The 13,860-nt window shown below is 35.8% G+C and overlaps 1 pseudogene; it reads left to right on the top strand.

Moving 5' to 3' along the window:
- Window positions 1-3,626: 3,626 nt before the first annotated feature.
- Window positions 3,627-4,008, top strand: LOC116587878 (annotated as a pseudogene).
- Window positions 4,009-13,860: the final 9,852 nt, after the last annotated feature.

Genomic DNA, 13,860 nt, shown 5'->3' on the forward strand with positions numbered 1-13,860 from the left:
CCATTTTGCTTTTATTCCCATGTGCTGATGTCTAAAAAGACATCAAAATGTTTCTGTGACTTTCTTTTACTGCTTTTTTTGCATTAAGTGAATATTTGGTAGTATAAAATTTTAGTTCCTTTAATTTTAATTTTAAACTTAGTTATTTTAATGATTATTAACTATATTTATGTTTTGAGTTACTTCTTGGTGGTTAACTCTTGGGCTTAAAATGTTCACCTACTGAGATGCCTGGTGGCTCAGATGGTGAGGTGTCTGACTCTTGATTTCAGCTCAGGTCATGATCTCAGGGATCTGTCCCTTGAGATCCTGGGAACTGCACCCCTTGGGCTCCTTGCTCAGCAGGGAGTCTACTGGAGATTTTCTCTCTCTACCTCCTCCACTACAACTATCCCCTGCTTGTGAACTCGCTCTTGCTCTCTCTCTAAAATAAATAAATAAATATTTTTAAAAATGTTTATCTACTTACCACACTATATTTAACTAATATCAGAAAGATTTAGAAATTATACTCCTTGTTTCTCTTCCCTTTTTTGTGCTTTTATTGTATACATATTGCATTTACATCTATGAATAATTCAAAAGCAAACTTTTATTATTACTTTACATAATCATATATTTTAAAAAATCAAAAAATAAGAAAGCAGAGCAATAATATATTTATAGAATTTATTACATTTATTTTCTTAACTACTCTTTCTAGTTCTCTTCATTTCTTTCTGGACATTTTCTGGTGTCAATTTCTTACTAAAATTGAGTTTTACAACTGTTGACACCTGCCTCTTTTGTCATGCTATTTTCAAAAATAATACACTTCTATATTTTATAAACCCCACAATTCATTAAATTGTTTCCTAAGTCAATGAAAAGAAAAAGTAATAAAATTAACTTGTCTTTTATAGTTACTACATACTTATTTTTCCAGAGCTCCTCATTTTTTCACGTGTATTTATTCAAAGTACTATTTGGTCACTTGCTTTCAGCCCAAAAAATTTCAATATCATCTTGTAAGATAGGTCTACTAAAAACAAATTCTTCCAGTTTTTGTGTATTTGAGAATGTATTTATTTTATGGGAAATGTCGCCTTCATTTTTGAAAGACTGTTGAAAGATGATTGATAGTTCCCTACTCCCCACCTTCGGGATCTAGTATATGTCTTACCACTGCCTTTGGCCACCATTATTCTTGAAAGAAAATCAGCTGTTCTATTATTGAGAGTCTCCTTATATATATATGATAAGTCACTTTTTCTCTTTTCAAGATTTTCTCTTTCTCTTTGTCTTTCAACATATTGACTATGCTGGGTTTGAGTGTGTATCTCTGTGTTTTTCCAGAATTGGACTGTTTTTTTGAACAGAAGTTCACTGAGTTTTGAATATGTGGATTAATGTTTCTTTTAATCAAACTTTGCAAGTCTTCAGCTATAATTCTTTTAATTTTTTTCTCCTCCTTTCCATTTCTTCTCTCCTGGTATTCTCAGTACACACTTGTTGGTATATTTATGGTGCATTACATTTCTCGAAGGTCCTGAACATATTTCTTAATTATTTCCTCTCTATGTTCTTTACATTGTATGATCCTTATTGATCTATTTTGAAGTTGACTGACCTTTGCTCAAATCTACTTTTGCACCAATGATGTGAATTTTTCATTCAGTTATCAGATTTTCAGCTCCAGAATTTCCACTTTTTAAAAGTTTTTTTCTCTTTATTGATATTTTCTTAGATAAAATATTGTCATCAAGTTCCTATAATCCTTTATAAATTGAGCCTATTTATAATCTGCTTTGAAGTCTTGGTCTGGTAAGTCCAATATCTGGTTCTCAAAAGGTAATTTATATTGCCTGATTTTTTTTTCCTTTGAATGGGTCACACTTCCCTGTTTCTCTGTATATCTCATTTTTTAGTTGTAGAAATTGGACATGTTATATAATCCATTGTGGCTGCCATTTGTAGATACTGTTCTTCTCCCTCTGGGACTTTTTTTGTTTTCTCTGATTCAAAAATGTCTCTCTTTTACTGTCTCTTTCCCTGGGAAACTCTGATATGCTTATTCTAGTCTCACTGATCACTCCTTGATTGCTTCTTTGATGGTTCCTTTTTTCCTTCTATTGCATTAAAGCTTTCCTATACATTTTTCTTTATCTTTCCTTGGAACCTCTGACTTTTGTATACCTACTCTCTGTTGGTGTTTTCATTTACTCCTGTGGTTCCAGGTTTGAAGTGTCAGTTATTCTTGACTCATTTCTCTTTTAAGTTTCCACACCATCAGCTAACAAGTCCCTTTGAGTCTACCTCTTCAACATCTGTAATTCTTCATCATTTTCTCTCATATTACACCTATAAATAATACCCTAAATTTTCTCCTACTTTTAGTCTCCATCACTAGTTGACAAAATATTGACAGAATATTCTTCCTTAAGTACAACTGGATTATGACCCTTCCTGCAGTCCCTGCCCCAAAACCTATGGAAAGGAAGAGACAGGGAGAGAGAAAAGGAAGAGAAGGAGGGGTGAAGGAAAGGATAAGTTCAGACTCTGGATTTCAAGCTACCTTTACCTTCTAATACAAAACAGATTTTTTCTATAAGCATTCCATTATGTATCAAAGGACATGTTCTGCCTACATACATTGTCACCTCTATCTAGATACTTGCTCCTTATCTCTTGTCTAATGAAATTTTCTCTGTCATTCAAGAGCATTCTTAGATGGATGGAGCTGCTCCTCTTTCTATAAACTGGAATCGATTTCTCTCTTTCAACCCTCATAACACTTGTTTGCATCACTTGCATGTCACAGTTAAATAATATATTATAAAGTTTTTGGTATACACATTTCAGTTCTTCTGCTCCTTGAGTGTTGTTATTATTTATATCATGATGCCTAACCAAGCACATGTAACATTCATATTTATATAAAATTTGAATATATTTGTATTATTGAATTTCTTGAATTTGAATTTATTCAAGAGGATCTCAGATAATGGTGACTTTTATACTGTCACTGAGAATATCCATTTGATTAATTTTATTGTTTAATATGTAAGCATTGTTTGTTTTTTTAAGTGAAGTTAGTTGGTACGTCTGATTACTTTTAACCCTTTCACAGTAACCAGGTTGGAAAGTTCTACATTTAATCTAACAATGTTACCACAATTCTAATATTTATGAATAATCTGAAATCATCCAGCAGACTCTCTGGCCAGCCCTCAATAGGACACCCAAGGGGAAAGTAGAGTTGGGAGGTGAGAGTCAGTCACGCCCTGCTGTTGCAGGGGGTGAATTCAGAGGAGAGAGATGCTGCCCAGTGAGAGCCTAGAGGTGAGGCGAGTGGCCTGACTCTGGGGTAGCATGGCATGGGAGGATTGATCACTCCAACCTATCCTAGGTCTGCCAGAATTCATCAAGAAAGCAGTCCCAAGTAAAGGTCTCCTCCAGTGGGGAGAACACCCTAGCCATTCAGCCTAGCTCTTGGGGGCACGAGTAGTTGAGCTGTGAGCCTTTTCAGGGACAGGCACATAGGCACATCCAGTGGAAAGAAAGAAATAAGGGACACGAATAAAGACTCACATTTACCGCTACTGAGCACCTTCTAGGTTAAACCCTCAAAGCACTCCTGTGACCAAAGCCACATAATGTCAATAGTTCATTCATCCATCCATGCCAGATGGATGGTGGGGAAGGTGATTGGAACAGCAATGCAAAAAAAACAGCTAACGTGAGAGTGACCCGGCTTGTTTTCGATCCCTACTTATTAAAATACTTTAATAATCAGTGATCTTTAGCAGTGCACAGTTGGGGATATTGTGCTTCTCAAAGCTCTACATGTTCCACAAACAAAGCTCATGAAACATGTACTGGCTGAAATTATTTTCAAAGTTGGACAAATCATAGATCCAGTGATCAGACTACTATCCAGTGACCAGCCACCTGGAAACTCCAGTTGGCTTTGAAACTACCTACCTAACCAAAAATCTGGAAGAACTCAAAATCTCTTCAGCTCAGTGAAGGAGGATTGGAAGAAGGAGCCAAAGGGAACGATTTACAAGTTTGCTTTGTGAAAAAAGAAATTTTTCTAAACTTCATTACAAACTATCCAGTTTCTCTTCTGGTATTTATGGAGTAGCTAAAAGTAAATGAAGTAAATGCCTTGTTAAAATTCTTCATAAAAGTTTAAGGTCATGTTTTAAATTTCCTTTTCATTGGACATACTTTCTTCTTACAGTAAGTATGTCTAGCAATCCCCTGCATTGTTTTGTAAGCTTACTGTTTTAGAAGGTGTATTTTTTTTTAATTCAAAGGAATCTTTAATTTACCTTAGAATCTTTATTTGGGGGGAAAATCTTTTGATATAAAACAGATAAGACTGTGTTAAGTGAATATTTATTTACAGTGGCATATTTCAAAATTAATTTTTTTCTCTGAATAAATTATAAATATATATAAATGGAAATAATCAACAGTCTGATCAGGGCCAGACTTTATCAGATTCTGTACCAAGAATGCTGACATATAGAAAATACAACTTGAAAATTGAAAAAAAAAATCTAAACTCAAGTTGTTCTGGTTTTTTGCTTTCCTTTTTCTATGGGTAAAATTGAGATGAACACTTCTTTATATAGGTTTATGTACAGCTAGGGAAGATAGCATGACAAACTAAACCATTAACATGATTCATAATCAATTTTGGACAATTGTTGTTCTTCCTTGCTTTATACCAAACAAAATATGATGATGTTGTATCATTGTATGATTAACAGTGTACATGTAAGAGAAGGTGAATTTTAGATTACCTAGGGAAAAGAACAAGTCCAATGAGTTCTAGAGGTAGCAGACATTTAGAATGGTTTATATAAAGCCCTGTCTGCAAGAAGAGTGACAGAGTAAGAGTCCTCCATAATTAATAGGGATAAAACTTTTCCCTTTCAATTCTTTTATGGTTCTATTACTCTAAAATAATAAGAAGCAGTAAAACCTGTATGTAATCTAGAGAATATTTGTTTTATTCTAAGCGTACTCAACGTTTCATCATATCATTAGCTCCACCTGGCAAAATATACACCAGGTTATTTTCTCTGAACCTGTGCCACAATTTTTGATATAATCCTATAATGTAGTTGGTATATAATTCATTTTCCCTGAAATTAACACATTAGCTTAAAATATTGAGATGAGAAGTGTGTTTTAATTTGGAAACACTAAAACATTAGATGATGGAAATTCAATGCTGCTCCTTCTTCTCACAGTCCAGCATTCCTTAAGAGTATTCCATAGAATACTTTATACCCATTCTGAAGAAGAAGAAGAAGAAGAAGAAGAAGAAGAAGAAGGAGGAGGAGGAGGAGGAGGAGGAGGAGGAGGAGGAGGAGGAGGAGGAGGAGGAGGAGGAGGAGGAGGAGAAGAAGAAGAAGAAGAAGAAGAAGAAGAAGAAGAAGAAGAAGAAGAAGAAGAAGAAGAAGAAGAAGAAGAAGAAGGCTGTTCTACATTCAAATAAACTATGGAATTTAAGTATCTTTCTTAGCTATTCATAGTTTTGGTCCAAAATGTCACTAAAATGAAGAAATCAGTTTAACTGTTTTTTCCAAGCTTCCCCCCCCCACCAAAAAAAATTACTTTGATCCTGGAAACTCTTTTGCAAGGAATTCCTATTAACATTTCACAAACATTCTGTGACATCTACTTTGAGAAAGGCCACCAAGCATCCATTTCTGAAATACATGGCTGCGCTATTTAATCTAGCCCTATGCAGTCTAGAAGAATCTCGAGGAGGATGAAGAATTTCTGGCTCATGATTTGCATAAGGTTGTATTGTCAGAGCATTCTCCTTCAAGGACTTCAAATGATCGCATACTCCTGGTTTGGCAGCCCAATGGTGGAAACCACACCACAGATGCTCTGCTGCTTTAAGGCAATCCTGTCTCTCTTCTACTATAGTTAAGAAGACTTGTTGGCTTTTTTCCACATTCTGCTCCCATTCACAGATGAGCATTAGAGAGAATTTGGAAATGGAAGGCCTTTATGTCTACTGTGAACAGGGTCAATTCAGTGTGGCAGCTGTGAGCTGGTGACATAGACTTATATTGACACAACCCACTTTTTTGCTGCAGAATCACAAAGTGAAAGCACCCGGGGCTCTTCTGCCGTTTTCAATAAGATACGAATTTTTCTCTTCCTTGTATTAAGCAGAGATCTGTCATCTTGACTTGTACACTAAATGGTCCATTCTGACTGCCTTGTTTGTGTCCAATCCCAGCCAGAATCCAGAAACATGTGTTAACATTCGGCATGTTTGGGGGCTAGTTGGAAGGGCCTGAGGCAAGACTCCCTGATGCCTGCTGGAGGCTAGTCAATAATCATTAGCCCTTCAAGTGGTGGATGCCCAACATAAACTGTATTTATTTATTTAAAAAAAATCTTTACTTTAAGCCACAGGGAAAGGCATTTTAGAGAAGGCAGTTTCCCTGCAGTTACTAGATTGTAATAAAGACACAGTTACGAGGGAGGGGGGAGGCTCGGAGGGGACACTGTTCTCAACAGAAAGAATGGGAAGTCATTGAAATTAATTAATGAGGCTATGTATGTATGTCACTTAGTATCTTCACAGTTATCTTTTTATAGCCAATCTTCCAAAGTTCATCACACACACACACACACACACACACACACACACACACACAAATCTCTTTGCAAAGGGGAATTGCCAGTATGCAAAATAATGCATCAAGCTCTTCTCTACACAAAACACCCCATTGGTTAAATTAAGAAATTAAATATGATCACTGACTTGATGCTTTTACTCTGAAAGAGACAAACTGAGGATACTGCAATTAATAAAAGAATATACAGAAACACAGACAACTTTGTAAATATTGGTTACATCTAAGTTATATAAGGTGTCTTTTCCATAGCACAACTTTTTCTTTATTTCAGTAGTGGAAAGTAAAGAATGTTTATTGCATACAGAGTTTACTGAATAAGAAATGATACATTTATTGGTGTTTTTTACCTCTTTTAAATCTCTCTCCAAATTCTAATGCTGTAACCCATATTACACCATCTATAAGACAGGGAAGCCCAACAAATGGGCTCTGGGAGTACATGTGCATTCACTCATCCTTTAAAGAAAACTTTGTGATTCTCTACTTTGAACCATCTCTGTGCCAGGAAAATTCCTCCTAATATAGGAACTACAACTTTCAGCCAATAAAGATAACTATCAATGCAGCACTTTTCCCAAAGAATAGATAAATATTAAGAACCTCAAATCTATGCCCATTAATTTGTTGGCTTCTATTGATATAATTTATGCATAATATTGGCATCAATTTTCAACCTAAGAATATGAATTATTATGCATTTCTTCTGGCCTATTTTTTAGGCCCTTACTCAGATAACATTTTCACTTGAAGATTTGCCTAAAAAGCATTCCCTGTAGAACTGAGTTTCTCCTTGGTCTTGGATTGAGAAAAAGCCAAAGAAAAGGAAATAAGGCAAAGATGAAATAAAAGGATCCAGGGGGAAGATACAAGGACTCAGGGTGAGGGCTGAGTGTCAGAACTGCCAGTGGGCTGAAGCCAGGGGAGAGCCAAGCACCACGCAAAATAAAAAGCCTTGGAGGAGAGCCATAATACATGCAATCAGAGTCCATATGAAGTATCAAGATGCAAAGTAGAAAGATGGGAGAGAGCTACAAAATAAAGCAGAAACAAGGATTATCTGAACAAGGGAATGGGACCTGAAGGAATGGAGTGGGCAGACCATAGACAGACTCACCAAGACTTTGGTGCGAAGCTCTCAGTTACTTCTGGTGGTGACATTAGATTATTAAGAATGGTGAAATGGTAAAAATAAGGAGAACTGGCTATAAATAGAGGCAAATTATAGGCATGGAAGGCAAAAACAAAACTTGGATGCAAATATTACTTCCAATTTCCACTAATTATTATTTATGCTACTTTAGGCAAATGGCTTAACTTCTCTCAGAGTTCTAGGTTTCTTTATCTGGAAAATGATAACCCATCATATCTCACTGCTTGTGTTAGGATCAAATAACAATGTATGCAATGTGCAAAGTAATTGTGTAATGTGCACAGTAATTAGGATATGTAAGTATGCAGTAGTAAATGGTTAGCTGGTGTTGTTAGCTGGTTAGCTGGTTTAATTTTTTAAAGATCTATTATTTATTTATTTGAGAGACAGAGCATGAGCAGGAGGGACAGAAGGAGGGAGAGAGAGAATCTCAAACAAACTGTGCACTGAGCATGGAGCCTGACATAGGGCTCGATACCGGGACCCCCAGATCATGATTTGAGCTAAAACCAAGAGTCTGGCCCTTAACTGACTGTGTCACCCAGGCACACCTGTTAATATTTTTAATTTGACATTAGTAATATCATAGAAGATCTTTTAGTTCCTATCGACATCTATGGCAAAGGAAGAAGAAAATAAGTATTCTAAAGCCCATAGTCAAGTCAGAGCTAAGCATAACTTTGGATTTCATTTTCTTGCATTTTCTTTTCTCTCCCAAGTTGTGAAAATGTATAATGATGGTCAAGGTCAATACAGTATGGAGAAACATATATATGGAAAAACATTGCAGGAATCATCAGAGAGCATAATGTTCAGTGTATTGGGAAGACTTATCCTAAGGTCCTGGTAATAAAATGAGAAACTGTCCAGAATCTGCAAGCCCATAATATTTGGGGGTCATTTCAATGCAACATGTATTTAAAGGACTGTATTTAAATGACTGGTGCTGGACTCATACTTAAACCTGACATATAAAGGTGAAATGATTAAGAAATTAACACCTTCTGTGCTCTATTTGATTCACTTCAACTCTAGCTCAACTCTGGGCAGAAATTCCACTTTTCTTGAATGGCATTATAGATCTGATGTTCCAGGATTTTTCGGTTGTGTTTTTTTTTTTTTAACCAATGTATTTTAAAATTTATTATAATCAGTCATAAATTAGAGATGAATTAGAGCTATTTGTCTTTCTTCCCTTAGCAGAGTGGTTTGCATAAAATAAACCACAATTTGACTGGATGAGTTCATAAATAGGGGATCTTATATTTATCAAGATCCATTTCTTATTCTTTGTTATATCACCCTTTATATGGAATCTGACAGGTAAAAAATGTGAGACCTACAGATTTGAATTACGTGATGACTGAATCGCTGCTGATTTTACTTTCTGGCACTTTAACTTTTATTTGATTTCAAGAGTCCTATAATAAAGTCCCATATTTTCACCACTAGACTTGAGTTCCTCCTCCAAACATATCTGGATCTAGTACGGTTTTTCCTATTTTAGTGACAAATTCCAAGTATATCAGGAAAGTATAATTAAAAATTCTTCCTTTCATAAACTGTTACATAATTTGCAAACCAATCAGTGTTTCTAAGTTTGAATGAACAGCTCTTCTGCAATCCTAAAATGTAACTTGTTTTTTCTTTAGCTCTTTACAAACACACACACACACACACACACACACACACACACACACAGCATATTACATGAACTGTGGAGCAAGAAGTCATAACCTTAAATCGACCTTGGCCAATTAGAGTGCTGTTAATATAGATGTATTTTGTTGACCCATTCTCTCAAGGAGTTTTTTAGGAAAAACTAAATTGCAGCACATTTATAATTCAGCATTATTTTCTCAGATTAGAATTGTTTACCCCATGTGTCAGAATGGGATTGCTAACAGAACAGAGAAAAGCAATAAAATCTTTTCTCATGGACACCATACAGAAGCCCTGCTGGGGACAAACCCAACTGAAAACTATAGCATCAGTTTGGGAAAAAAAACCTTTCCCAAAACTATTTCCAGAAGCCAGGATGTGGAAAGAGAGAAAACTGAAAATTGTTTGTGGGGGTGCCTGTGTGGTTCGGTGGGTTGACATACAGTTCTTGGTTTTGGCTCAGGTCATGGTCTTGGGTCATGAAATGGAGCTCCATATCCGACTTGCATTCAGTAAGGAATCTGCTTCAGATTCTCTCTTCCTCTTTCTCTGCCCTCCCTGCCATGTTCTTTCTCCCTTTTTCTCTCAAATAAATAAATAAATCTTTAAAAAAATATTTTGCAATCATGTCAATACATAAAGCAATGGTTCTACTTAGAGGGGCTTTATAAGTTTCTAATAGCAGCTTCAATTCCATGATGCTTAATAAATTAGAATTTACCTGAGACAATAAAAGCAGAAGCACAAACGCAAGGTTAATGTTTCAGTAATGCCCAGAGGCCCTAAAGAGTGTGAGGAGAGATGTTGAGGAAAAGAGGCAACGAGTGGCTGCAATGTAACAGCCTGGGTGTCTCGTGGACAAGGATCGGAGGAAGGTGTATATGAGTAGAATTTCTGTTCAAAATGCGTTAGGTTCACATTTTCTAACCTTTGCCAAGGAAATTATCACTCTAGTGTCTTTGCTTGCTCCTGACTTCAATTCTTTTTCTTTCCCTATCATTTCTTGCCTCATCAGTTCTATATCCAAGCAGTTTTTCTCTCTATGATCCAGACATCTGTCCCAGATGGACCACCCACTGAAATGCCCCCTAGCTCAGCCCTCTCCTCCTCTCTGTCTTATGGACTGGATTGCTGGGTAAAAAGAGGTAAGTACATAATGGAGCAGAAAAGAACTCTCATTGGAATGTTCACCAGCCAGCTGCTGTGACTCAGTCTTTACTTTCCAGTTTTCTCATCTTACAGCCATTTGCAGAAACCCCCTTCAGGTGGATAGTTTTCTACTTTCCTTTGACGTGGGTCCGAACCCCAAATTAAAAAGCCAAATATCCCAAATACTGCCTCTTTCAAATATGGCTACAGAACCCAAATCAGGAAATAATACAAATTAGAATGAACAAAGGGAAAGATGTAATGTCTTTATTCTTATCAGAAGTTATCCAATTAATACGTATTTATCTCACTTTTGTTACCTGTGCTGTCCTGATTTCTTCATCACAACATCACGAAAGGACTTTTCCTCCTAGACCACTCCCCCCGCACACAGGAAGCCAGGGATCAACATCGCAATTCACATTTGTAAACTGCCTCAGTATTTCCAAGAAGCTTTATATAAAATGCTATCTCATTAAAGATTAGGATTCAGTAGGGACATCTAGTCCAACCATATTCTGCAAAAAAAGCAAAAGATAGCAAATGTTTTCTGTACACGCCAAATAAACATTTTAGGCTCTGCATGCTGTCCTGTCTCTGTTGTAGGGTGCAAGGAGCCATAGGCAGTATGTAAACAAATGTGAGCTAAGTGTTCCAACATAAATTTACAGAAACAGGTGGAGGGCTGGACTTGGTCAATGGTCTGTTATTTGCTAGCCCATGCTGTAAAGGGTTTGTTTACTAATCTCTAAATATATCTTGTGTTTTCCCGTCTCTTTGTTACTTAAAATGGTTGTTGCTTAGCCTATATGTCCCTTGGTACAAAATAGAAAAAGGAAAAATGTGTCTCTTCTGAGACAACAATTTTGAAACAGACCAGCCCTTCAGAAGAATGAATTAGAAAAAGATTTTAAGCTCTTTCAGGGTCGTATTCAAGTATCCCACCATAAGGAACTTAACAAACAATTAATATTGCTGATTTTGATAAAGAGGAAACAATACAGCTTCAGAAATACCTCATGTCCTTTGAACTTAAACCATCAGATTAATCCTTATGCATCTAAATTGTTTTATGTTATAAAACATAACATGTCTTATAAACACAGCTTTATGTTTATAAAGGAATAAAAAGGGATTGTAGCAATTCCCAGTTCCCAAGTGCAGAGTATGAGAGGCCAATGTTGTCATTTTTATTTCTTTAATTTGCAGCATCTGAAACTTTTCATTTGTTTGGAGGGTTCTCCCCAAAAATGGATCCTGGTGAAAGACAAAGCTCATCTTCAATATAACACACCAACAAACCACAATTATTTTTTCAAGCCTCTCCTGCAGGGAGATGTGACCAGACTTGATGAATCACATGGATTCACCTTGGATTTTAGACCTGGAGCCTCATGACACAAGAAAGGACACATTGCAGAATGACTCTTCAGTCCACAAGCTATAGCTAGGGTTCAGAGGCAGTTGCTAAGCCTGTAGGTAGGTAGTAGCTTCACCAGACAGGACCTCTCTTGTGATTTTATCTGTGATTAGGTCTTCTGCTTAGTTTCTCCTGCTTTGCTCATTAAATGATCTTGGTTTTTCAGCCTTCTTTGATACTTATGAACTCCTTAATAACTTCCCAATAAATTGCTTTCTCTGACAAGTCACTGAGATGTTTGCAACTAAGGATGTTGGTTGATACAGCCTTTTCCTCCACATTCTCACCCAGTAGATGTGATAGCTCTTATTGAAAGTTTACCAATGTAATAAAGAAAAGAACATATCTCATTACTGGGATAATTTTTAGTTGCCAGACTCCTAGAGTAATTGGACTCCTTTCTTTATTGATTTTTAGCCTTTAAATTTCCCAGGATTTTACTTATTTATCATCTTTACCCAATAAGCTTTACCATACTCTTCAATATGAGATTTTTATTTTTTCCTTACCTATTTTCAGAATATTATTTAGAATATGGATAATGCTATGTTAATTTTTTTTTAATTCTGGAATTTGTTTTTGATGCACTATATAAAGAGATACTCCAGAGTGGGGGGGGGGAGTATTATCATTACATAGTTAACTAGTTATCTCAACAACATTCTTGGACTTTTTCTCCTTTCTCTACTTCTTTGTAAGATTGGGCAAGATTTTTGTTTGTTTTAAACAATTCTAAATCTCAAAATGTTTATCAGAATACCTATTTGCCATGTAATTAAAAACTTTCCTAATTATGACATCTCTATTCAGTGTGATCATTATACACAATACATAATTATTGGGAAAATAAGAAAGAATGAGAGACTTGATAGTTTTTTATAGTAGTAAGAGTCTACTGTTGAGAAATGGATACATTTTACTTATTATTTCAGCTGATAAAGCACAAAGTCCTGATAATGAAAAAATAATTATACTAGAACTTGGTCAGTGAAAGAATGTGGAAACAAGTGAAACAATAAGAGCCTGAAAATCTACATGAAGTGCATGCAAGGATGAAAGTCTTATAGACCAATGAGTTCCTTGTCTGGAAGGCTACAGAGAAAGACGTATCCAAAGCTCTGAGATGAAATAAGTGGACAAAATTCATTCTATGGTTAGGTGAGGTTTTGTGTTACCTATAAAATTATCAAAGATTAAGAAAAACATAAAGTCCAATACTAATTTATGCAAGCTATAGGTTGCAAGATTATGGGCCCAGTCTGAAAAAAACATAAAACAATCTTGATTCAGATAAAATTCTGGAAATGTCCAACTAAGGTGTGATTGGTCCCCAAAGTAAGGCAAACAAAGTTAACAGTTATGCCTATAACTCCAGCAGACACAGCCAACTACACAGTAGTTCAGGTAACTTCACACTCTTCACACTGTTGATAAATTTTACTTTCTGAATCACTGTCACTTCATCATATTGGCCCTTCAGAATCCTTCCATTCTGAAAGTCTTATATGTTGAAGCAGCTCATAAGCTTTTATACAACCATTTATAACCAATCACTATGACCAATCACTGTGACTGTTTGGCTTGAAATCATAATCTTGGAAGGTCAATGATTTGTTTTCCTACCTCTTCAGATGTTAAACAAAAGACATCAAGAATATGAACTTTAACCAACATGGAAAATTTCCTTTTTATATATTGTGTTTTTTAATATTGCAGCATAATTTGGGGATGACATCTCTCAACAAAAGAGAGATTACATGGGAGAAATTCTTCCTCTCTAACTTTATTTCATAATGGGCTGGAATAGGATTAAGAACATA

Source organism: Mustela erminea, chromosome 4 (assembly GCF_009829155.1).
Source record: "Mustela erminea isolate mMusErm1 chromosome 4, mMusErm1.Pri, whole genome shotgun sequence".
In the NCBI taxonomy this organism is placed as follows: Eukaryota; Metazoa; Chordata; class Mammalia; order Carnivora; family Mustelidae; genus Mustela; species Mustela erminea.